Raw genomic sequence first — 25,098 nt, 5'->3', positions numbered from 1 at the left:
AACAGATAAATTTGCAACACTGTTCTTGAAAGCAATGCGAACAAAGCAACTGCAATCTCAGATGCTCAAAATGATGAAGTAATTATTATTTCATCCTATCTTCTGGAATTCAGTGGCAACAATAATTACTAGGTTATTATATGTCTGGTGAGATCAAGATCCTAACAGACAGGGAACTGGTAAAAAAGACTAAAAATCCAACAGTATAATCAAAACCAAGCCGAAACCAAAATCCACGAACTGCAGCAGAAATCCACAAAAATGTGTTTATTTTAAGCACTTTTTGTTGCTGAAATCAAGCAACTTCTTCAGAAATAAAGATCCTGTTAAGGTGGGCAATGGATGTATGGAATAGAAAACTAATGTTGTAGTGAATGCTAGTCCCATCACAGGATGCACAGTCTGTGTCTGTCTCTCTCACTCTCTCTCTGTGTCTCACAGGCACACACACACACACACACACACACACACACACACACACACACACACACACACACACACACACACACTTAGTTTGGAGGATTGCAATTAATCTGCCAAGGTATCTTTGAGGCATAGAAGAAAACTGGAGAAATACCTATGAGGACAACAAGGCTGACATGCAAATTCTGTACAGAAGGCACCTTATCTATAATCCAAGTTACAGAATTGTGCCAACGTCTGTGACCCTGCATTGCAAAGTGTAGCAGTACTATGACAGAGCACTTGTGATAACAATAAAGATATCTTCACGCAAAGACTGCTATCTTGTTTGATTACTACGAACATCAGCATAAACCAAGTAATAATAATAATAATAATAATAATAATAATAATAATAATAATGTATTGAAGTGCATTGCTGCACCCTGCACCTCAGTTCTCTGGCAATACTGCAAAATTTATGTCATAAACCCAGTAATTTCATTTTGTATAAGTATACAGTGCAGCATGTGGGGGGCCACAGTGGTGCAGTGGTTAGCGTTGCTGCCTCACAGAAAGATGTTCTCCAGTTCAATCCTCAGCCAGGATGCCTTCTGTGTGGAGTCTGCATGTCCCCCCTGTGGTCACATGGGTTTCTTCCAGGTGCTCCAGTTTCCTCCCACATCCCAAAGACATGCTGTAGGTGGATTGGATACTCTAAATTGGCCCTAGGCATGTGTGTGTGTGCCTTCTGTGGAAGGTTGGGCACCAGGCTGGCAACTCAACACCATAAAACTCCACTGCCAATCATGAGTAGACAGGTGATCCACTGTGGCAACCCCTAACCAGAAAAAAGCCAGAAGAAGAATACAGTGCAGCATATATGATGGCAGATCACACTGTATTGATAATGTTGGGAAGTCAAATGAAGGAAATGCCCTCAACTGTGTTTTGTGAAATGAAAACACACTAAACTAGAGTTTCTCCCTCTTAAGATGCTAAAAATGGAATTTTTTTTATGGAAATGTTAGATTTTATAGGGCATACCATAGCCAGAAAGATTGCAAAGAACTGGATATCTCCTTTTTGCCAACTAATTTCAACAGTTTCTACTGTTTCATATAATATTAAGGTGTTTAAGAAAACCAACTGAAAGAAACTGCAGAAAAAACAAACAGGCTGTGCCTCATTCCTAGGAGCAAATAAATCCAGAAATACTCACTGCAGTAGAAAAAAATCTTGTTTAATACTTTGAAAAATCCACCAATGTTGCACACAACAGATAGCAGATTAGCGGTTTCATTTATCAATGTAAACTTCATCAGACACTGATGAAGTTTACTTTGATAAACAAAACGGGTTACCTGCTATCTGTTATGTGTGATGGTGGTGGAATTTTTATTTCTACTGTGGCGAGTATTTCTGGATTTATTTGCTCCTAGGAATGAGGCACAGCCTGTTTGTTTTTCTGCAATATTAAGGTGTTTTACACTTTTTTCCTAAAATCTCAGGACATAGGATCATAGGCTCATAAGAAGTTATTAGGGTAATGACCCTAGGGCCCTTACAAGCCTAGTCAAGTTTTACCCTTATTTCCTCAATTAGCACCTATCACCCCTGTCCAAGAGGGACATAGGTGGAACCCCTGGGGTGAATCTATGGTTACCCATCCAATCGTCCAGACTGCATTTAAAGAGGGCCAGTGAGGTGCTCTGCTTGACATGAAGCAGGAGTCTGTTCCAAAGGTGTGGAAACCTCTGGGAGACAAATCTGTCCCTCCAGCAGTTTCTATTGATGTCACATACCACGTTAAGGCTATTAGAAGCCATGTACCATTTGACTTATGAATATGCAGCATTTCAAATAAAGCAGGGACAAAGACTGCCTTATATGCAAGGCAAAGATTGCCTTTGAGTAGTCTGCATGAAATAGAATAAAACAGCAGTGATTTCAGCTGATCCACATAGGACAGATGCTGAAGACCTTGAATTTTCCTTGAGAGGAGACTTTATGGTTTCTCCAATTGCTGCAGATGCTTGGAAAGGTACATACCAAAAGGGGCATTGCACTCAATTATTGGCCTAATGAGGGAAGAGTACAGGGAGGTTATATCTTTTTTTTTTTTGGAGGTAATGCCCTTACTTATGAGATGAGCAATATAGAATGTCCTTCTTACCACTGTGGAGACATGGTGATCAAAGGTAAGGTTGTTGTCAACCTGTGTGCCCAGGTCTCTCACCACTCAGTGCATACTTACGGTGTTATATTTTTTTTTTAAATAATTTTATTCATTTCCAAAAACAAGAAAACATGAATGCAGGTTATTTATGACAATGACGTATTTACAAATTATTTAAAAAGGTAGGCTAAAACCTCTAAACAGATATCAAACATTAAAACCAAAATAAAGTATTTACAAGGGTGTCTATTGTTGACATATAATTGACTTTCTATACAATTGTTTCCTGATTATAATCTGCTGCAGTCATTATTCTCCAGTATTTCAGTTACTTTTTACCATGCTACGTATAATGATGTAGTTCTTTCAGTTCTTCCTTTAATAGTGTTCATTTCCAATTGTGATACTGCTGACACCATATTCATGAATTTCTTAAAAGTTGGAGAAGCTTTGGATTTCCAGTTTGATGTAATGTTCTTCCTTGCAATAGCTAGGAGAGTCCATAAGATTACATATTTTGTTCTTGGCACACAGTCGGGTACAGGTGCATTAAACAAAATAATAGATTTGGAAATCTGGAATTTATCATTGAATATCATTTGCAGAAAATAATTTATTTTATCCCAATATGGTTTAATCAAATGGCATTCGTAGAACAATTGTTGTCAGTCTGCTTTTATTGATAAATCACATCTCCAGCAGCCAATATTTTTCTTAAACATAAGTTCCATTTTATGAGGGGTTACATAAGATCTGTGTATGAATTGCCATGTAAAAAGTCTCCAATGTAATGAAAGTGATGTCTGCTTTGGAGAGAGAAGAATTAGTTTTTTATCTCTGTCATTTGGCACATGCCCATTAACTGATCTATAATAATTCCATATTTTGTCATTATTATGCATTTTTATTTTTTTGTTTGTTTTATAAATAGATGATAAGTATCCCTTTCCAGTAATGGGTTGATTCATTAGTAATATTATATGTTCTATAAGGTTAGGAACATTTTGTCTTATTGATGGTTGCATTGTTTTTTGTTTGCTTAATATATACTGTCTTAATTCTTGTACATATAACCACAAACTATCTTCCATATTTAATTTCTGTTTAATCTGGTCTATTGTCAGAGGTTTTCCAGAGTTTAGCAATTGATGCAAATATATTAATCCCTTTTCTTTAAGCATGTTGACTACTTCCATATTAAATGTTATTATATTACCTTGTGTGTACGCTACTGGATATAAAAGAAATGGCCATGCTTTAATATCAGGATTGCTATTAATAAGATTTTGGAAAATTTTTAATGTATAAGTAATGTATTTGGAACTTATATTTTTATTCTTATGTATCATCATATATTCCTTCATCAGCCATAGAAAATTGTTTGGTATGAAATCTGTATACTTATTTGCTACTACAAATCCTGATTTTAACCAGATTCTCTCATGAACTAGCTTCCATTTTGATGTATATTTTGTATTTAGCCATAATGATATTGTTTTAATAATGTATGAATGCAAATATATTTCTATGTCTGGTAAACCTATGCCACCTATATCCCAGATGATACTTCATAGCTATCCTTGGTTTTTTTGGATACCATAGGAATCTTGCCATTAAATCATTTAATTGTTTTAGGTGCAATTTAGCTGGTGGCAAAGAACAAGCTTGTATGACATAAATAATTTTTGGAAATATGATCATTTTAATTATATAAAGCCTTTCTTCCATTGAAAATAATAATTTATTCCATCTTTGTATTAGATTTTTAATATTATTTAAGGTCTCTTTATAATTTGTTTCAATTGTAGTATCTAGGTTGTTAGTGATTATAATTCCCAAGTATTTAATTATATTATCGGTAGAGATATATTTATGGTATTTTTTATTTAGATCTTTTTTATTAGTATTTATAAGCAATACATTTGTTTTGTTCTCATTAAATTTAAGACTTGAAAAGTTTTGAAAGTTTTGAATTGAGTCCCATAATGCTTTTAAACTGCTATTATTATTTTTTAAGGAAATTAAAATATCATCAGCAAAAAGTTTAATTTTAAGCTCTAGGCTGTTGTGTAGTTGTATTCCTTCAATATTTTTATCCATACGTATATTATTTGCTAAGGGTTCAATGACTAGCACAAACAATAACGGAGAAAGAGGGAAGCCTTGTTTTGTGCCCTTAGTTATTTTAATAGATTTAGACAGACAAGATCTCAGTTTTATATAAGCCAATGATTTTTCATATAATGATTTTATTAACGAAGTGAAGTTGTTTGAGAAGCCATATTCTTCTAAAACTAACAACAGATAATCCCAGTTCACTGAATCAAATGCGTTATTTATGTCTAAGCTAATAACATTCATTTTGTTTTTTGTGACATTTATATAATCAATTAAGGAAAGAATTCTTTTAATGTTGTCATAAGTGTTCCTATATTTTATAAAACCTGTTTGATCCTCCTCTATCAAAAGTGGTAGTAATTGTTTTATTCGAGCAGCATGTATTGCCATAAAAATTTTATAATCTATATTAAGAAGTGAAATGGGTCTGCATGATGAACATTCACTGGGATCTTTATTTTGTTTCAGAATTGAAGAGATTAATGTGTACTTCCAAGAAGGAGGAATGTCTTTACCATTTTTAACTGATGTAAAGACAATCAATAACAGCAGCAAAGCCTCATTTGATAGTAATTTAAACATTTCTGGGGTGATATTATCTATACCTGGAGCTTTGTTTAATTTTAGCTTATTTACTTCAGCTTTAAGTTCTGTCATTGTTATTTGTTTATCTATTAGTTGTACCTGCTCCTCTAATAACCTAACTTTAACATTGTTTTTGAGAAAAGCTTTCAATACTGAATGTGTTTCTGTTTTCTCATTTTGATTATTAAGTTTATGAAAAAATAGCCTAAAAGCTACTAGTATTCCTTCTAAATCAGATACTTTCTTTTTGGTTTCTATATTATGTATTTCCTTGATTTGATTTGTTTTAATAATCTTTTTAGTCCTATTTGCTATTCTTCATTGGTTTTTAGGGTTCATTGAATAGTAACATAGTTTAATTTTTTCTAAGTTGATCATTGTTTTTTGGTGTAGCGTCTCTGAGTATTTTTTATTAGTATCTTCTAGTTCTTTTATTAAGTCAGTGTTTCCATTTTGAATATCAAGCTTTAAATTATCTACTTTTGACTGTAATTCCATTAATTCCTTATTCCACTGTTTTTGTTTATTTCTATACCATCCCACTGCTGTTCCATATAGGTATGCTTTCAATGCATCCCATATATATTTCAGATACATCTTTTGTAAGATTGATATCTAGGAATGTTTGTGTCTCTTTAATATAAAATTCCTTAAAATCTTTGAGATTTGTTATGTAAGATGGTATTCTTGTTACTGATATCCTTCTCTTGAAACATAAGTCTATCTCAAACGTTATGGTGTTATGGTCCGAAAATGGACATGAAATTGTCTTGACTTTATTTAATTTAGAGGTTAAATCCTTTGTTATGTACACTCTATCTATTCTAGAGTATGTATTATGTCTATGGGAAAAATGTGTAAAGAATAGTGAATCTGGGATAGCATACTCATTTATGTCAACTATATTAAAAGTTTCAACAAACTCAGATAACAACTTTGTTAAAGGTGATCTCTTACGTGTAGTTTTAGTATTTGTGTCAGTTTCTTTTATAATGCAATTGAAATCTCCAGCTATGATTAAATTGCCTTTGGTATATTGTACAATGTCTTCTAAGTGTTGTTTAGCCACTCTAACACCTAGTCCTGGTATCCAATAAATATTCACTAATGTATATATAATTTCATTGATAGATATTGTCACTAGACAAAACATTCCTGAGTTGTCATGGAACGTGTTTATGATTTTAGGCATTAAAGTAGCGTTGTTCCACAAAATTGCTACTCCCCTTCACTTCTGATTATAGGTGGAACTTACTAGTATTGTATAATTTTTATTGTTTATTTTATTTATGTCTTCCTGTGTAAGGTGTGTTTCCTGTAAAAATACTAGTTGCGCTTCACATAGCTTTAAATATCTATAAAGATTTCCCCTTTTGCAGCTATTATTTAAACCATTTACATTAAGAGATATACATTTTGCAACTGGATTTATATTAGCTTTGCTTTTATCCATATTCATATACTCGTAACAATGTGTAGATGTGTGTACATGAAGAGAATGACTTGTTCTTTCTTCTTCCAACAGTATTACAATAGATTATAGACACCCAATAAAAGTAAATTACAAGATCATAACTGAGAACAATATAAGATAAACAACCACCAAACCCTCCATGAGAAAAATATCTCATCCTTGAATGATCTAATCATTCAAGCGATCTCTAAGTCTGCATTTCAGCATCCTCCCCGCCCCGCCATATGGTAGTTTTATAATGAAAAGTATCTTATATATCTTTTAAGTATACATGTATCTGTCTTTACAGATTACTTAAATATAGTCTTTATCTATTTTTAATATTTTATAAAACACTAAGGCAACACAACTATACATAGATTTAATACTTAACTATTTGGTTTTGTTTAAATTGTAAAGGAAAATCTTTTATTTTAATATATCTTTTTTGTAGCAATAATGGTTATGCATCTTAAAAATAATATGCTTGCTGTCTATCTCCCTTATAGTGTGAGTGGCATTCATAGGTATCAAATTTATTGTAATGGTCTACCTATATATATATATATATATATATATATATATATATATATATATATATACATATATATATATATATAAATATATATATATATATATATATATATATATATATATATATATATATATATATATATATATATATATATATATATACATATATATACATATATATACATATACATACATACACATACACACACACACACACACACACACACACATATATATATATATATATATATATATATATATATATATATATATATATACACACATACATACATACATACACACATATATGCATACATACATAAAAAAAAAATGTTAAGCATTATATGCATCAGTTAACCATGCCACAAGTTGATTAAATCAGAAAGTATCCGTAACAATGAATATAACGTTACATTTGTATTGTCATTTATCAGTAATCTTATAGTTTTCTTTTAATTCAAAAAGTCATATTTTAGTGGTATGAATGCTACTAATTTGTTTCTGGCATTGGTATTATATAGTTTAAGACTATATTTCTTAGCAATTCCTATATATTTATTAGTGCCACTGGCATATTTCATCGCTAGTGTACCACATATGTCATATGTCAAATAGCAACTCATACTCCTTATGATATTACAGGATTTATCTGCAGCGTTATAACTGTAAGGTTCAAAAATATGAGAAGCAAAGTAGGCTTTAAATATGCTATAACACAATTGTTTGGTACTTGTTACTGTCAACTCTTCTACATACACAGGAAAAGATAACTTTATATGACCATCAACCATTTTCCTTCATTTTTCTCTTCATCCTTCTATTCTCCATTTTTAATAAATATTTGTTTCTATTGTGGCTTCTTTGAATTTAATGAGGGTACTCCATATCATATTATAGATAATATACAATGTTCAAACAGAGAACATGCCCAATATAGAGACATATTCTCAACTCAAGTGGTCCACACCATATATTTATAACACTGCAGTCAGAAATATACTAATGAATATGCAATAACTAGCAGCTTTGCAGCATGTGTGTGTCTCTAACAAGTACATACCTATAGGATATTAAAAAGAATAGATAGCACGCTCTTGTTTCATAATTAACAAATGCACACAGCCTGGTATTTACTTTCATAGACAGAAATTAGAACTGTTACTTATATGCATATCAGGTACCAACAGCAATATGTTAGTAAATGCCTATGCTATTCAAATCATATTTTAATGCTGATTGATATGAGATGCACCTGACAATGGCTTTAGCGTTTGTGATGTTATATAATATATATTCAGTATTATAAGTAAAAGTATGTTGCATGTCTATTTGCAATCTAAGGTTCAAGGCTGATCAATTTAGACATACAAGACAATCTCTTTAGCCTTGGTTATATAATGGGAGTTACTGTGTCTCTACACAACCATTCATTTTCAGTGAGGATGTTCAATATTAATATAACTTGCCTTTAATAAAAGCATACTTATAATTCAGCAGTTCTTTCCTATATATATATATATATATATATATATATATATATATATATATATATATATAACAATATCATAAGCAAGTCTGAGATTTTTTCTTGCTCATTACTGCTTAATGATTGTGCTACTTGAACAATTTAATATTTACAGAGTATCTTGATAATTAAACAGCAACTCCTTTTTACCCTTAAAATGCCTAATAACACATAGCTGCAATCATGAACCTTAATTGACTTACTATCATTAAGGTTGAGTGCACTAGCTGCAGTGTGTTTACAAATATGTTATATAGTTCCAGTCAAGGACTTAAATATATTAATTTTTTATAAAATTAAGTTAAATTATAGTAATTTACATGGGTGATCTTATCAGAAAAGATTATAGTAAAGGCTGTATGTGTTAACTATTCATACAGTTTCTTCCAAGTGATATACTTCTTTTTAAGCTTTGTGTGCTGTTTATGAGTACAATTCAAAATGAATAACAGATATTACAATATAATAAAATGTCATGTATGTGTTGATACCTTCTAAATTCATTAGGTACTTCAGTGTACTTTTAATATTTGTTAAAACTGTAAAAGCACTTTGCCATCTCATAAATAATGTGCTGGTTACTTTAAGTAGCTTAGGAGCTGACACCACACCCATACTGTCTTGTTTTAGTGCTGACATCACTCATGACTGTTTACTTTCATTTTGTGCTGTTAGAAGGTTTAACACACTGTAATGGATTCTAACTGAAGAACCTTCATTCAGGGGTGGTAAAATAAAAGTTCCCAGCTCGTGACCATGGCGGGAAGACAAAAACAAAGTAAGTGAAGTTTTTAGGGCTTTTTTTAAACTGAACACCAGCTCATTAAACTTCTATTAGTTTTCTTAACATTAAGGGCAGATATACAAGCCAAACAGTTGTTTGTTAGTCAAAAAGGTACTTTTAGCATCAAAGAATAGATAATTACTTTTCAAGGCACTTTTTGACAGTTATTACTATCAGTTTTTATATATTATTATGTGTATTAAATACATAAGTTTAGATATTACATGCAGCTTAGTGTAAATAATATAAAAAGGAATCATGCTCATTTAAACACACCACATTAATATGTCAGTGTAAATACATCATATTCTATACTAGCAGTAAAAGTTAGGTAATTTATAAATGAACTATCTAAACATCATTTAGAGTTAGAAAAATCATGACTGTAAGTATTTACCCTGTAATAGAGAAAGATATGTTACCTTGCTTTCTTTAGGGTTGTTTCCTTTAGTTATAAAATGTCCTGCTTATCTTGTATTTATATTGTTTCAAAGACTGACACATGTGTAAAGCATGAATGCTTTCAAAGAACTTTTTTGCCTTACAGAGCAAATAGAAGACAAAAATGTTTGTGTTTTTCATATGTCTTTTATCGTTTCTTCTTCTTCTTCTTGTCAGCAATGCTCCATTCATTTTTTTCTAAGTGACGCTTAACCCCAAATTGGGAGAAATCCATTTCTTCCACATTATCCAAGGTTTTATTAGCTGAAAGATAAGAAACTGTTGCTTGCAGAGTGTCAAAAGTTTTAGGACCTTCAGTAAAACATATTTTTATTCTTGCAGGGAACAGCAAGTGGACTTTAAGTTGTCTTTTTTTCAATTCCTTTATCAGAGGGAGACATTATTTTCTTGCAGTTATAACTCCAGCAGAATAATCATTATCAAATCTGATTATGCTGTCTTTGTATTTAACTGGAGAAGGTGACCATGCTGTTTTTAAAATAAGTTCCTTGTCCTGTGATGAAAAAAACTTTACTATTATTGATCTCGGGTGATTTTTTGATTTGATGGTTGATGAAGCAGCTCTTAAGGATCTGTGGGCTCTTTCAATTCCATAAGAAAGAGCTTCAGGCAATATTAAAACTTCTGGTAACCAGGTAGTAAGGAAAGTCACCATGTTATCTCCCTCTGTTTCCTCTGGTAGCCCATAGATGCGAAGGTTATTTCATCTGGACCTGTTATCTAGATCCTCTATTTTATTTTGTAATGAAGCATTTTGTTGTGATAAAAAATGTAGCTGAAGATCTTGTTCTGAGAGTCTGCCCTCAGTATCATTTAAGGATCTCTCTATGTCAGCTATTTGAGACTTCTGTTGCGTCATTATTTCTTGTAGTCGCTGTATTTGTTTTGTAGATCTCTCCTCAAAAGTGTCCAGTTTGGTATTCATTTTGTCAAATTTCACTGACAAGTCTTGTATAGCATTTAATAAAGACTGTATCTCCTTTTTCATCGTCTGGTCCTGTGTGGTATGCTTAGAAAAGCTCATTTTCAGTAGATTCAGATACCTTCCTTCTTGTTTTTGACAGGAAAAATAATGTTTAAAGCCAAATTTTTTGCACTGTAGACTTCTAGTGATATTAGTAGAAGTAATTCAGCAAATTAGGTTTGTCTACAATATCTAGTTTTTAAAAATTCCTGTCAGAAATATCTTTTGAGTGCAGAGCTGAGAAAAGATGCTGCCAACCAGTCTACATCCTAGCCATGCCCCCTCTCACGGTGTTGTTATTGATGTGGTAATTAGCAGGAACATCACTCTTGCTGAAAGGGATGATAATACATTTTTTTGCATTAAGTTTAAGGCCATGACTTTGGCACCAGTCATTTGTTTGTGTAAGACCCTCTTGTAGGATGTTGACATAATTTGGAGATTTTATGACCACCCTCAGTTTGCAGTCATCAGCAAACTTTGTCAGCCACAGACCTTTAGTTTTAGCTTGCACTTTAGAGAAATAGATTCCAAACAGTAGATGTCCCAGGACTGATCCCTGTGGAACACCACTGGTTATAGGTCTGCTGTCCCTATTTTGACTATATGGGTTCTATCAGTGAGCCAGTTAGTAACCCATCTAATAATATATGGGTTGATACTTAGCTGGGAGAGTTTTTCAATTATGCCTGAGTGAGGGATAGTATTAAAAGCATTGGCTAAGTCTAGGTAGGCTGTATGTACAGATTTCCCCTCATCAAGGGTTTTGGTGACTGTCTCAAAGAAGTCCACCAGGTTTAACAGGCATGATCTCCCTATAACAAATAAAAATTGAGTAGGGTCAAGTGTTTGGAGGTTACCAATGTCTTTGTTGATAAGGACCATGATGATTCTCTCCATGGCCTTGCAGATAAGGCTTGTCAGGCTAATATGTCTATAGTTCCCAGGGTCAATGAAGCACCACCTTTGTACAAGCAGAAAAATGGTGGCCTTTTTCCATTCAACTGGGACAAAGCCAGTGCTTAGACTATGATTGAAAAGAGTACTCAACAGCATTGCTAATTCTTGTTTGAGCCCATATAGGAAGCAGCCTGGGATGTTACCAGGTGGCATGGATGCTGTGTTTTTGACCTTAGGGAAGGTGTTCACAACCTCTTGTTTGAGATGCAGGGTAGAGGACAGGTGACAGCGATGTCTTGGGGTAAGTATGGCTGGAAAAGGTGAGTGAAGTTTTCAAAGAACCTGTCAGCTAACAGGTTAGCAATGTCCATAGGCTTGGTATATGTGGCATCATTAACTACCAGTTTGGCACAAATCTGAACCTTTCCTTTTAGGTTACAGATATAACTAAAGCACGCCTTATGGTTGTCCTTAGTTGAGGAAGCTAATTTGGATTCATAGTTAGCTTTGGAGGACTTCACAAGGAGTCTTATTTGCTTGTTTAGGCTGAGGAGGGAGTGTTTCCAGTTTGGGGTCGCTCCCTCTTACTCTTATTGTAAGGCTTATTAATGGCCATTGTCCAGCAGACAGATTTGCTCTTCCTTATGGAGCTTATTTTGGTCCTGCCAGGTACAGCCAAGTCAATGCAATTGGTCTAGTGTTTGTATAAAGCATTTGTGTAGAACTTGGCATAGTTGCCAGTTCCATCTAATGAAGGAGGTGTAGTGAAACTATTTATACCATCCTGTAAGATGTTATAATCTGCTTATGAGAAGTTTTTTAGTTTAGTTTGTGCCACAGGGGGTCAGGTGTGATAGTAGCTTTGAATGAGACTGATTTATGGTCAGATCTCACCAGAGAAGACCTCACAATAGGGGAGCTATAGAGTTCCCCCATATTGGTAAACATCAGATCCAGGATGTTAGCACCCCTTGTGGGGGTGTAAACTAGGGCACTTGGAGTTAAAGAAGTAAAGGAATCTTTGGGCAAGACAGTTTCCGCATGAGTAATTTCCTCAGTGAATGGATGGGAAATTAAAGTCACCCAAAATCATGATGCTCAGATGTATCTTGATAGACTCAGGTTGATCCAAATAGGAAGAGTGGGTGCCCTGATTCATGGAGGAGGTCCTGTAGTTTGCAATGACTTGAATACAGTAGGTGTCCTACCAACAGTAAATAGTACCTGAAATATCTCCAGGGAATCATGCCGTCTTACCAATCTGGAGGTTTATTTATCTTTAATGAATATTGATACACCACCTTTGTTAGTTTTCATTCCTTCAGTATGTGGTCTGAACCTGTGGAAGAAGGTGTTGCCTGATACAGCTGGGGTGTTCATAACAGCCTTGAACCAGGTCTCCGTGACTGCACAACTGTCTATGTCGTCCAAGGTGAGGACTGCTTCCAGTGAATGCCGTTCGTGTTAAGACTCCTAAGATTCAGTAGGAAAACCTTGAGGTTGTTCTTAGATGGAGTTCTTACATCAGGAATTTTGTCCTTGAGACACTGCCTAAATAAGGCACTATGGGAGTGGCAAGAGTCTTGGCCAGTAGACAAAATCCCAGGGGTGACAGATGAAGACAGATGAAGACCATCTCTGACAAAGCATCGAGGTCTGTCAATGATGTCAGTCCAGGCTGACAGATACTGTATCCCCATGAAATGACAACAGAAACTAAGCCAATTATTGAAGTCAATAATTTTCTGTTTGTTTTGAGGCGACAAACCAGGTGAAGGTAAAATGCTGCTTAAGGCTAGGGATATACCAAATGGAGACACATAGTCTGAGAGCTCAATCATATCTCTCTTCATATAGTCCTAAGAGGTACATCTCAAGTAGTTCACTCCATCATGGACTATGACAGAGTTATAGCAGTACCTGTTGTTGAGAAACTTGAGTGCATGTATGATATAGTGGATCCTGGTACCTGACAGACAGCTGACCGTGACCTTCTCCTTAGCCAGCCTTATGAGAGGGACATCTGTGTGTCTCATGATGGAATCACCTATGACTAATTTGTTTGGTTTTGTGTTTTGCCTTAAGTGCTTGACAGGTGAGACACTGGTATGTGAGCTATTATGTGTATTGTGATATGCAGAGTTAGTATTATGTGTAGTGTGCTTGTGTTTGTGTTTGGGAGGTCTCTGGTATTTAGGTATGTTTCTGTTGAGGATCTCCACATATGTAGACATGTGGGATGCAGGTTTGGGTAGAGTAGGAGGTGAGTTGTGCATGCTGATGACCCACTCATTGTCATATGCACTGACTGGTGTGTGAAAGAGCATGGATTCAAGGTTCTTAACATAGTTGCATCTCTCACATGATGAGTTTGTGTGGTCTAGGATCAGAGGGCTGTCAGTGAACATAAGGTATTTACTACACTGTCTCAGGATGCCCATGTCAACCAAGCTGTCTGGAAAACTGCGGGAAATTTTGCATCCATAGTGTTAAGTAAATTGATATGCTCAGAAAGAGAGGTCGCACTTAGGGATGACTAGTGGGTGACAGGTGTTTTGGAACCTCTGAGGTTAGGCTGAGTGTTCTACCTGACAGTAGAGCTGATCCATGAAAAACCTCTGAAGGACAACAAACAAAGTGCTAAGGGAAAATTTAACAAGCAAAACATTTGTTAATATAACCACCAACCATAACTACCACTACGCAGCAGTGCATGCTGGTAAGCTACATGCAATAAATGCAGACGTGTGGCTTATATAAATCAAGAAATAACCCTTTTAACTCAAACTATCCAATAAAGATGCTGTCCCTAAGCTCTAGTCCAATCACCCCTGATTAGATGGGACCCAGACAGCACTCTCCTCCCACAAGGGTGCAGAAAAGCCTTCTACAATAAAGATGGCTTGAATTTGATTTTCAGAGGTTACTTAACAGACCCAGAAACAGCAAGCCTGGAACTGGGCTATGCTATAGCTGAACTAGTACAGTATGCAGTAAAATGTGGCCAAAAACAGTTCCGACAATTCAAACAGACAGTGGAATACAAATACTAATTAAGAATGCAATATAAGAGCAGAAACATGCAGTTATAGTTAGTTGGAAACAATGGATGCCTCAGATCTTTTAGTATCTCAGTGAAGAGCTTGTTTTATTGCTCAAATGATACAAGGCAGTCTAGATTCTGTAAGACTGAATCTAGCCTATGCTAAGTGCAGAGGTATTTGAAATTTAAAGTGCTTAAAATCACAGTCACAACAGCAATAAAACAGTATAAAGCAGCAATTCGGTAGAACAATGTTCTCAATGTAATCAGGCTACTAACAAGCAGTAATAAAAGAGGTGGTATAAATGCAATTGAGCATTTTTGAGAACATCAGCAAAAGTAAAACAAAGTATTAAAGCAGGAAAAGGCACAGCATAAATACAGTAGAATACAGTAAAAGCAGCTGAATAGAGTGTAAATTGTTTTTGTCAAGTAGAAAGAGAAGAAGCAGAAGATAATTCAAAATTAAGAGCTAAAGGGGTGGGCCCTCCCCAGTCTCAATGTACTCAGTCGAAAGAGCTGATGCGATAGGACTGGTAGGAGTACCCAATAACAAATTATAATAAAAGGTGAGCAAAGCAAAGACCACAACAATAGGGTGGGTGCGAGGGAAAATCAAATGGAACCAGATAGGGTAAGGGTTCAGAAATAAGCAGAAACTAGTTTAACACACAAACTTTGCAACACTAAGCACAGAATTAGGGTCTATGTTACTTGAACGAATGATCAAAATGTCGAGTACAACATACTCGACAACCTTTGATCGAACGTTCATGTAATCGGAGACCACAAATGTCGAAATTTGGAGTTCTGAAATGTTTTGGTCAGCCATCCTAGTCAGTGTAATGTGTGACGTAGACACGTTACACTGTTTGGAATGCCTAGGTAAGAGGCTACTTTGTTCAATATACCAACTCCAAGATCGCTGTACATTGGGGAAAGGGCAATTTCCTGGTAATTGCTTGTTGCGATTACTGGGAAATTGCCCTTTCCCCAATGTACAGCAATTTTGGAATTGGTATATTTAGTTAGGGTGGTGTTGGGGTGAAGCCCCCCACTTTGTTTTAAAAGTAAGTGTGTTTGTGTAAGTGTGTGAATGATGTGAGTGTGTAGGGGTTTGTATGTACTGGTTGTATGTGTGTGTTTTGTATGTTAGTGTAGGGAAGGTGTGGGACAAACAAAATCTTTCAATTTTGTTTGTTTCAGGGTTTTAAGCTTTCGAGGTTTTGAACTTTTGATCATAGTGTGTTGAATATGTTGTACTCGACATTCTGATCGCTCGTTCTTTTAACATAGACCCCAGAATTATTAAATATCACTGAAACACAGAGGAAGTTTTAAGAAGTAAGCCAGAAACCAGTTTAAGACACAAACTTTCAAACACTAAGCACAGAATTATTAAATATCACTGGAACACAGAGTAAGTGTTCAGAATTAAGCCAGAAACCAGTTTTACACACAAACTTTGCCAAAACTAAGCACAGAATTATTAAATATCACTGAAACAGTTATAGCAAGTGCAAAAAATATACTTGCATCAGCTTTGTATGTCAAATGGTGTTAGAAGTATTCCAAGCCAGGCAATATTGAATTTCCAATTTTCATGTTTTTTTAACAGGTCATAACTGCCCAAATAGGGGCTGATCTAATGAGGGCTAGGTGGTGACCCTACTCCAAAATGGGTTTTCTTTTTTAACTTTATGATTCATTCTACTGCATAAAGCAAAATATAATTACCAGGGGTTAATCAACAGTTAACACACGCTGATGACACCAAAAACAAGGTATCTACTTGAAGCTCAAAGTCATTGTCTCATAATTTTATGTATCACTGTCTTAAATCATTAACTACACAGCTTATCATCTGTAGTCCTTCACTTACATCTGCGGTATAGGAGGCAACAAATAATACATATGATCTAGTGGTAGCAACAGCACATCAGTTGCAATGTCTTTCGATCTAAAAAAAATAAATATTGAGTCACATATATCAGAATTTGAATAAAATGAAATCTATTATAACTTAAAGTTCTGTATCTTTTTAGAAGGCAGAATGTTTACTTTGTAACACATTTGATTATTTTCTCATATGTAAAACAAATTCTTCTTTCAGTTTAATTTATGAAACATTTTATCCCAAGTCTCTACTTTGAAATGCCGGGAAAACACAGCAGTTGTTTTTTTTCCTACAGTTGAAAAGCTTAATTTTTCATTTAGGTTACACCCCTTCCACCAACTTAGAACTGCTATTATATTTCATTAGTCTTATTTTTCTGATGAATACCTTCTCTCCACTTGATCTCAAATCTGGCTTGGTCTATATATCAAGTATGATTTGGGATATGATAGCCTTTGCTTATTATTTGTATTGTATAAAAATGTTGTATAAGTATTGATAACAAAACCAGGCATTGATGACTCTGTATTGTTAATAACCACATATCCTCGCAATTGTATCACATTATGAAGAATGTTCATAACGTCAGTATTTAATAGCCCATGTTGCATGCTCTTCCACATTGAAAAGGTCTGTCACATATTCATTGTTAAGTATGTTTTTTTAAACTAATATCTATGGTAAGTAGTACTGAAGCAAATTAATTCATCAAAATAACTTTTTATAAGTATCATGTTTTACGTTTTAATTCTGGTGTCATTCTTCTAGTTGAAGTTGATAGTAAGTTGTTAGTAAGTGTGCCATATTTTGCCCAGTTTGATCTACAGTGTAAGAGGTGATATTCCATATCTCAGAGAAGGAAGGACGAAATTGGTACTGACCACAGCCTTTATTTATTGCTAACCAACATAGTCTGTCCCTATAGCATGAAAGCAGTAAATGTCATCTGATATAAAATCTATCAAGGCATGCTTTGTGCACATATTCAAAATCAAAACAGTTTGTTTCAATTGTTGATTTGCATTATATATTTTGAGCTTATGTGCTGCTTATGCAAACCTGGATTTCTGTCTGCAAGAGTGTTTTATCTTCACAGCTTTGCATAAATTATACAACAGGTTGACTTTAGTGAGAGATGATATCCTTTTTCCTGATTTTACCATTACTGAAAGGAAGCGTATTTACAATGTCCTAAAAGTTGGAACTGAGGTATGCAATACTGTAATTTCTGCTCTTAATTTCATGGGGTTGTTCTAGAACAATTCAATTGCACGCTGACAACAAATGATCATGTTCTCACTCATTTCATGTCTAGCCTTATGGTGTTGTTATAGTTTTGCTTCATTTTGCCATTCTGTGAGCCAGTTAAGTGCTCTAAAATCATATATCTGAAATGTTGTGAACAATCTCACCATAAGATGAAAAATACTAAAACATGTCACATCACATGTACTTGATACTGCTGTTCTCATTTCCCTCTTACCTACAAAATGGTAGTATATTTAAACCACTAAACATATTGTGAAATTGATTGAATGGATATCAGCAAAGTACCACTCTGAACACATTTTTCATCTATCCAGCACAGACATCGTTTTTCATAATTTCAGTAAGAGTTGCAATCAACGCTACCAGCAATGGCCAAATAATAGAAATCAACAAATGTTTTCAGGTTTTTTCTGTACTGCTATTGTCTCACATGTGTAAGCATCAGTTCTGGGACTAAAAAAAAAAGCAGACATTGTGGTGCATCTGAGCGTTGCTGTTTTTGTCCGTTGTAATGGTACAATGTGATTCAGCAAATGTTTAAGCAACTGCCACTAGATATATACACATAATATGTTTATTTTACTCTACTTTAATTTTAAAGACATAATGGTCAACACTTAAGTTTCTCTTCCATTGTGCAAAAAATATATATAGAACAATTTTGATTTTAATTTTGCCTCCAAAAGAAAAATGGTAGCCATTTTTAATTCTGAGACTTGCAGGTACAAGTCCTAGAATACCAAGACTGGATGAGCAAATTTGCACTCACATCTGTTAAGTCTAAGATTCTTATATCTCAATGTATGGAATTACTGATATGGATAAGTGATTTTTTTTTTCGTTTTTGTCTTTTGGTTCTGTAAACTTGGGACTGAATTAATATTGCTATTTATTTTCTAATATTCACAAATATTTGATAAATTCCAAAATATCTGCACTGCCTAAGCATCTTCTCAATCATTTTTACTGAGCAATTTACTAATTACCAGATAAGATAAAGTTTAAAAGATGCTAAGGGACATTACATTATAAGTATACTTTGCAAATAGCATATATAACACAGATACGTGGTAAATATGTAACCCATTTACATACCAGTTATCCACTATACTAGCCCTGAAAAATACTTGGTAGGATGCATATTTCTAAAGTTCATTGTATACTCCCCATGCATTAACAAAGTAGTTTGCTGCAAAATATGCCTCAAAGTAAGCTAAGGAAAATAAGCATCAGCTACATTATGTTTAGAAAAAACTTCTGCTATAAATCCTACAATATGTCTGTAGTTATGCATATGTATATTACTATTGCAATATCTTTGCAATGACCTTCTACAGTTTGTGTAGTGCCAAAAAGGTCACTGTTTGTATCTGCTTGTAAAAATTCACTTCTGGGAAGGATGTAGCCCACAAAAGGATATAGTTCCCAAAAGAACAATACAGCCTTCAATGAAATTCACCTCTCAATCATTTCTAGCAGCCTTATTCAATCTGGTCAGCATTTTTCAGTCTGCAGACTGTTTTCTTCCCATCTGTAGTATATTTTACAACTGTAAATTCTGGTACCATTGAGTTAACAGGACAGGACACCTCCACTACTGCCTGCCACATCTACCACTTCAATAATATACACTTCAGGAAACACCACTGGCCAGACCTCCTGCAATACCATGCCTGTTCTCTGGATACTAGTACAGATTTAGAATAATTTAGAGGCCAGGACAGTTCATCTCTTTCAATTATCCCAGCCACAATTTTTTCCATAAGTTAGGCTGAGTTATCCTAGCTACTCCAACTTTTGTCTTTCTAATCAAAGTCAAGATATAAACAGCAAATAGCAAACATCAACCTTTTCTCTTGTTTTCACTGTTATCCCTATGGGTTCTTGTATGGATTTCATGTTTTATTATACCCTTAATCATTCCTTATCAGGAGCACATGAATCACCTTAACATTAGAGAGTGTTATGCAAATCATATAGATATACTTATAATAGGAAATTAATGTACTATTGATAAAAACACAAGGGAGGCTTTGTGACTTTTTTAAGCATGCAGTGCTTGAAGCCAATTGTCACTGTGGTAAAAAGATGCTTAAAATTCAAACTGCTAACAATATATCATGTTACGTATATTATGACTATGGTTCCAGGACAAAGAAAAAATTATAACAATGTGACTTTTTTCTTTTTCATTTCAGATTGTTGACACTTTTGCAAGCTATGTTTAAGCTCTATTTAATCATCAATATGCATACTCCCTGTGCTCTAAAAACATATGCAATCTTTTTCACTTCAGATTGTTGGCACTTTTGCAAGATATGTTTAAGCTCTGTATAATCAGCAACATGCATACTTCATGTTCATAGGTTCATAGGTAGTACTAGACTATCGGCACAAGTGCTTAAGTAAGCTAAGCCAACAAGGTTCCCTGGCTTATGCCACCCAAGAAAGTTATTTTCAAGCAGAGCCGCAGAAGTGATCCCCAGGATGTATTTCCTATTTCCAATCCACTCATCAAGATTTTTCTTGAACAGTGCTAATGAGGAACTTTGCTTGACATAGATGGGTAGCTTGTTCCAGAGTATGAGAAGTCTCTAGGACAGGAATCTATCCCTCCAGCATGTCCTGTTTAATGTGGTGACAAGGTTTAGGTCCCTAGAGCATGTAGCCTGGAGGGACTGAGATTTCTTTAGGTGTAGCATGTCCAACAGCTCTGGGTTTGACATAGCTTTATATGTTAGGCAGAGATCACCTCGGAGTAGGCAATATGTTATGGAGTAAAGCTGGAGTTTTTTGAGATGGTCAGTGTAGGGCATCTGTTTGAGGCCAGTAATCCTCTTTGTGAGGTACTTCTGTGGCCTTTCCAGCTGCTCCAAATGTCTTGTGAGGTACATTCCAAAAGGGGCGTTGTACTCTATAATGGGGAGTGTCAAGTAGAGGGGAACAATGACTTCTTTTATTCCTGGATGAGAACCCTTTTGTGATGAGGTATGCCATGTAGAACTATTTCTTGACTACTGTGGTTATGTGATTATCAATGGAGAGACTACTATCCACCTGGGTCCCAAGGCCTCTTATCACACATTTGGCATTAAGTAGACTTCCGCCTATGTGGTAGTTCATGGGTACAGAGTTTTTACCAAAGGGGATGACAATGCACTTTTTGGCATTGAGCTTCAGGCCATGGCTCTGATACCAGGCATCTGTCTCAGTGAGGCCCTTCTGTAGGATGTCCACATCATTTGGGGACTTGACTATGGCTGCTAGTTTGCAGTCATCTGCGAACTTCGTTAGCCAAAGGCCTTCTGAGTTAGCCTGTACTTCAGAGAATTAGATACCAAACAGGAGAGGGTCCCTGGACTGAACCCTGTGGTACTCCACTTGCCACTGGTTTGAAGTCAGATTTGGAGTCTGCAAATTTTACAGTGTGATTTCTGTCAGTGAGCCCGTTGGCAACCCATCTTGTGACATACCTAGTTTAGTGAGTTTAGCTATAATTCCAGAATGGGGGATGGTGTCGAAAGCCTTGGCTGTGTGAACCACCTTGCCCTCGTCTACAGCTTTTATGACTGCTTCAAAGAAGTTGATTAGGTTCAGGAGGTATGATCTGCCTTTCACAAACCCGAGCTGGGTGAGGTTCAGAGTTTGAAGGTTACCAATGTTTTTGTTTATGAGTTCCATGATGATATGTTGCATGGCCTTACAAACCAGCTCATCAGGCTAATAGGGCGATAGTTACTGGGATCAGTGATGGCTCCCCCTTTGTGGAGTATGGTAACTGTTGCTGTGTGCCATTCAGTGGGCACAAAGCCTGATGTGAGGCTATGATTGAACATGGTGCTTAGGTGGGGAGCCAGTTCATTCTGAAGTTCGTGTAAAACGCAACCTGGGCTGTTGTCCGGTCCCATGGATGCTGTGTTTTTGGCTTTAGAGAGTGCAGCTTTTACCTTCGTAGTTGTGATTACAGGGACTCTGCCGTCTTCCTGTATAGATATAGGCCCATTATAGGGAGAGAGGGGGGTAAAGTTAGCACTTAACCTATCTGCCAGGATGTTGGCAATATCAGTTGGTTCTGTAATTTTCTTGCCATTGTGCTGTAACTCAGAGCAGATCAGGGTGTTGCCATTGAGATTCTTGACATAGCTATAGAATGCTTTGTGGTTGTCCCTAGAATCAGTGGCAATTTTGTTTTCGTAGCTAGCTTTGGAGGATCTTATAAGGGAGCTCAGCTTCTAACTGAGGCTGACCAGGGAGCTCCTCCATTCATGGGATTTTACTCTCTTTTGCAACAGTTTCTTCCTTCTGTTGTAGAGTTTGTTTATGGCAGGAGACCACCAGATTGGCTTCTTTTTTTTGGGAGGATAACATCTTGGTTCTGTTTGGGATAGCATGATCCATGTACTCGTGTAAGTGCTTATAGAGTGCATTTGTGTAGGATTCAGCAGTCGTAACTGTATTGCCCATCTGCATGGGTGCCATGAAGTTTGCCACTTCTGTCTTAAGAAGCATGAAGTTGGCTTTTGAGAAATGCTTGATCATGGTTTCCTTACTGGGGGGTGGGTCAGGATGTGGATATCTAGGGTGATTAGCTTATGGTCAGATCTGACCAACGAGGAGTTGACTTCAGGTGTGGAACACTGGTCACTCATGTTGGTAATGACTAGGTCTAGGATTTTGTTGCTCCTGGTGAGGGTGTGGATAAGTTGATCCAAGGCATTTGAATTGATGAATTCCAGAAAGCGTTGAGTGAAGGAGTTGGTACATGAGTAGTTTTCCCAGTTAATAGTAGGGTAGTTGAAATCACTCATTATTAGGGTGTTTGGTTGAACCCTAATATTTTCCATTATATCAAGAAAAGAGGAGTGGGAATCCTGAGGCATGGTGGGGGATCTGTAGCAAGCTACAATTGGGATTGCAGTTTTGCAAAAAGTTAGTCGCATTTGGATAACCTCGGATGCATTATGCTGAGCAACTAGACTGGAGGTGTGGATATCTTTAATGAATATGGACACACCTCCATCTTTGGTGTTCCAGTCCAGGTTAGATGGCTGAAAAGTGCAGTATGAGTTATAGCCTGGTAATGCAGGGGTGTTCTCTGGAGCCTTGAACCAGGTCTCAGTCACTGCACAGATATCGATGTTCTCCATTTTAAGGAGTGCCTTGAGGGAGTGCATTTTGAGAGTTAGACTTCTAGCATTGAGTAGCATTACCCTCAGTTTTTGCTTGCCTGTTTCTGTTATGGTGGTGAATTTGTCATTTGAACCTTGCCTAAAAAAGGCACTATAGGGGCAGCAAGAGCCTTAGCCAGTATCCAGAATCCCAGGGGTGACGTGCAGGCCATCTCTGGCAAAGCATTGTGGTCTGTCGACCATATCATCCCAGACAGACAGATACTGGATCCTCTTAGAATGACACCAGAAGCTTAGCCAATTGTTGAAGTCAATCATTTTGTCCTTGTACTGCAATATCATTCTGGGTGATGGCAGGATGCTACTTAGGGCTAGGGTCATACCTGCCTGGGCTACAGATCGGAGATCTCTTCCATGTCTCTTTTCATGTAGTCTGGGGATATACATCTCAGGTCATTCACACCAACATGGATAATGACAGAGTCATATTTGCACTTGTTGTGGAGTGACCTGAGTGCATGGGTTATGTGGTGGATCCTGGCACCTGACAGGCAGCTGACAGTAACCTTCTCCTTGTTTAGCCTGGTGAGTGGGATATCATTGTGCCTGACTATAGAGTCACCCATGACTAATGTGTTGGGTATGTTGTTTTACCTTATGGGCTGTGGTTGAGTGGCACACTGAGTCTGTGGGCTATGTGTCATTTGGGTTGTGTTGGGGGGGGTGGAGGTTGCTTGCGTTTCTGCTTTGGAGGTCTCTGTTGCTTGAGCAGATTATTATTGAGAGCCTCCGCAAATGTTTTTGTGTTTCTATGTGTGAATTTTGGTGGTGTAGGTTTAGTGGGATTATGTGATGACTGTCGTGTGATGCAAGTGTTTACCTTCTCCTCTTGACTGTCAACTTCAGTGTTGGTTGGAGAGAGCTTTACCTCCAGTTTGGCTAGATAATTGCATCTTTCACAGGTTGTAGTGTTGGGTGGTAGGAGGAGAGGGTTGTTTGTGTACATGAGGCAGTTGCTACATTGCTCCAAGATGCCAATATTCATCAGATAGACAGGAGAGAACACTGAGAGCTGACCCTTGGACATGCCTGAATAAAAAACTATTTTCCTCCAGACAAGTGAAGAAAGTGAGTACAAGAGCTGTTCTTCTCTAAGCAAGTGAGGAAAGTAAGTACAAAAACTGTTTTCCTCTAGGTAATGAGGATGGTTGAGTGCTGTAGTAATTTGTAGCTTATTTAGTGCTTACAACAAGTTCTGAACAAATGCAGAGCACGAATAAGCAAATTCAAGTGCTAAAACCAAGAATCTGTATCTGAACTAGGCTAGTTACAGGAAAGAAACAAGTGCAAATGCAGCCTTTTAAATCAGAAAGCTGAGAGAGATGGAAAAACTGCCCAAACGGCCAATAACTACAATTTCTGGGCCAGAAACCACTCCTTATATGGTAGATAGGTTACCTATTGCTTATCACTCCAAGTGATAAGCTAGCAGGCTTCCCTCCAATACAGACAGGCTTGGGGGGCTCAGAAGCTTACATACAGTCCTGGATATAGCAAATCTGTATCTGGACTAGACTATTTACAGGAAAGGCAGGAAACAAACATTTTTTTTTACAGTTAAGCAGAACACAGGGAAATTCTAGCAAAGGTTTTTTTTTTTGTGCTCTAAACATGTATATAACCTTGTGACTTATTTAATGGAGTGATGAGAAAAGGAAACAAAACTTGTCCTTGAAATGTGAAATGTAACTTTCAGTAGTTTTTCAAGAAGGGCTTAATTGTTTGCATGAATAACTGAGATAAATCATGCAAGAGTTTGAAGACAGGAAGCACAATGCCATAAAAATGCAGTTA

The sequence above is a fragment of the Protopterus annectens genome, chromosome 11.part0 (assembly GCF_019279795.1).
Source record: "Protopterus annectens isolate FY-2018-M chromosome 11.part0, PAN1.0, whole genome shotgun sequence".
In the NCBI taxonomy this organism is placed as follows: domain Eukaryota; kingdom Metazoa; phylum Chordata; order Ceratodontiformes; family Protopteridae; genus Protopterus; species Protopterus annectens.
This window is presented reverse-complemented; position numbering follows the sequence as displayed.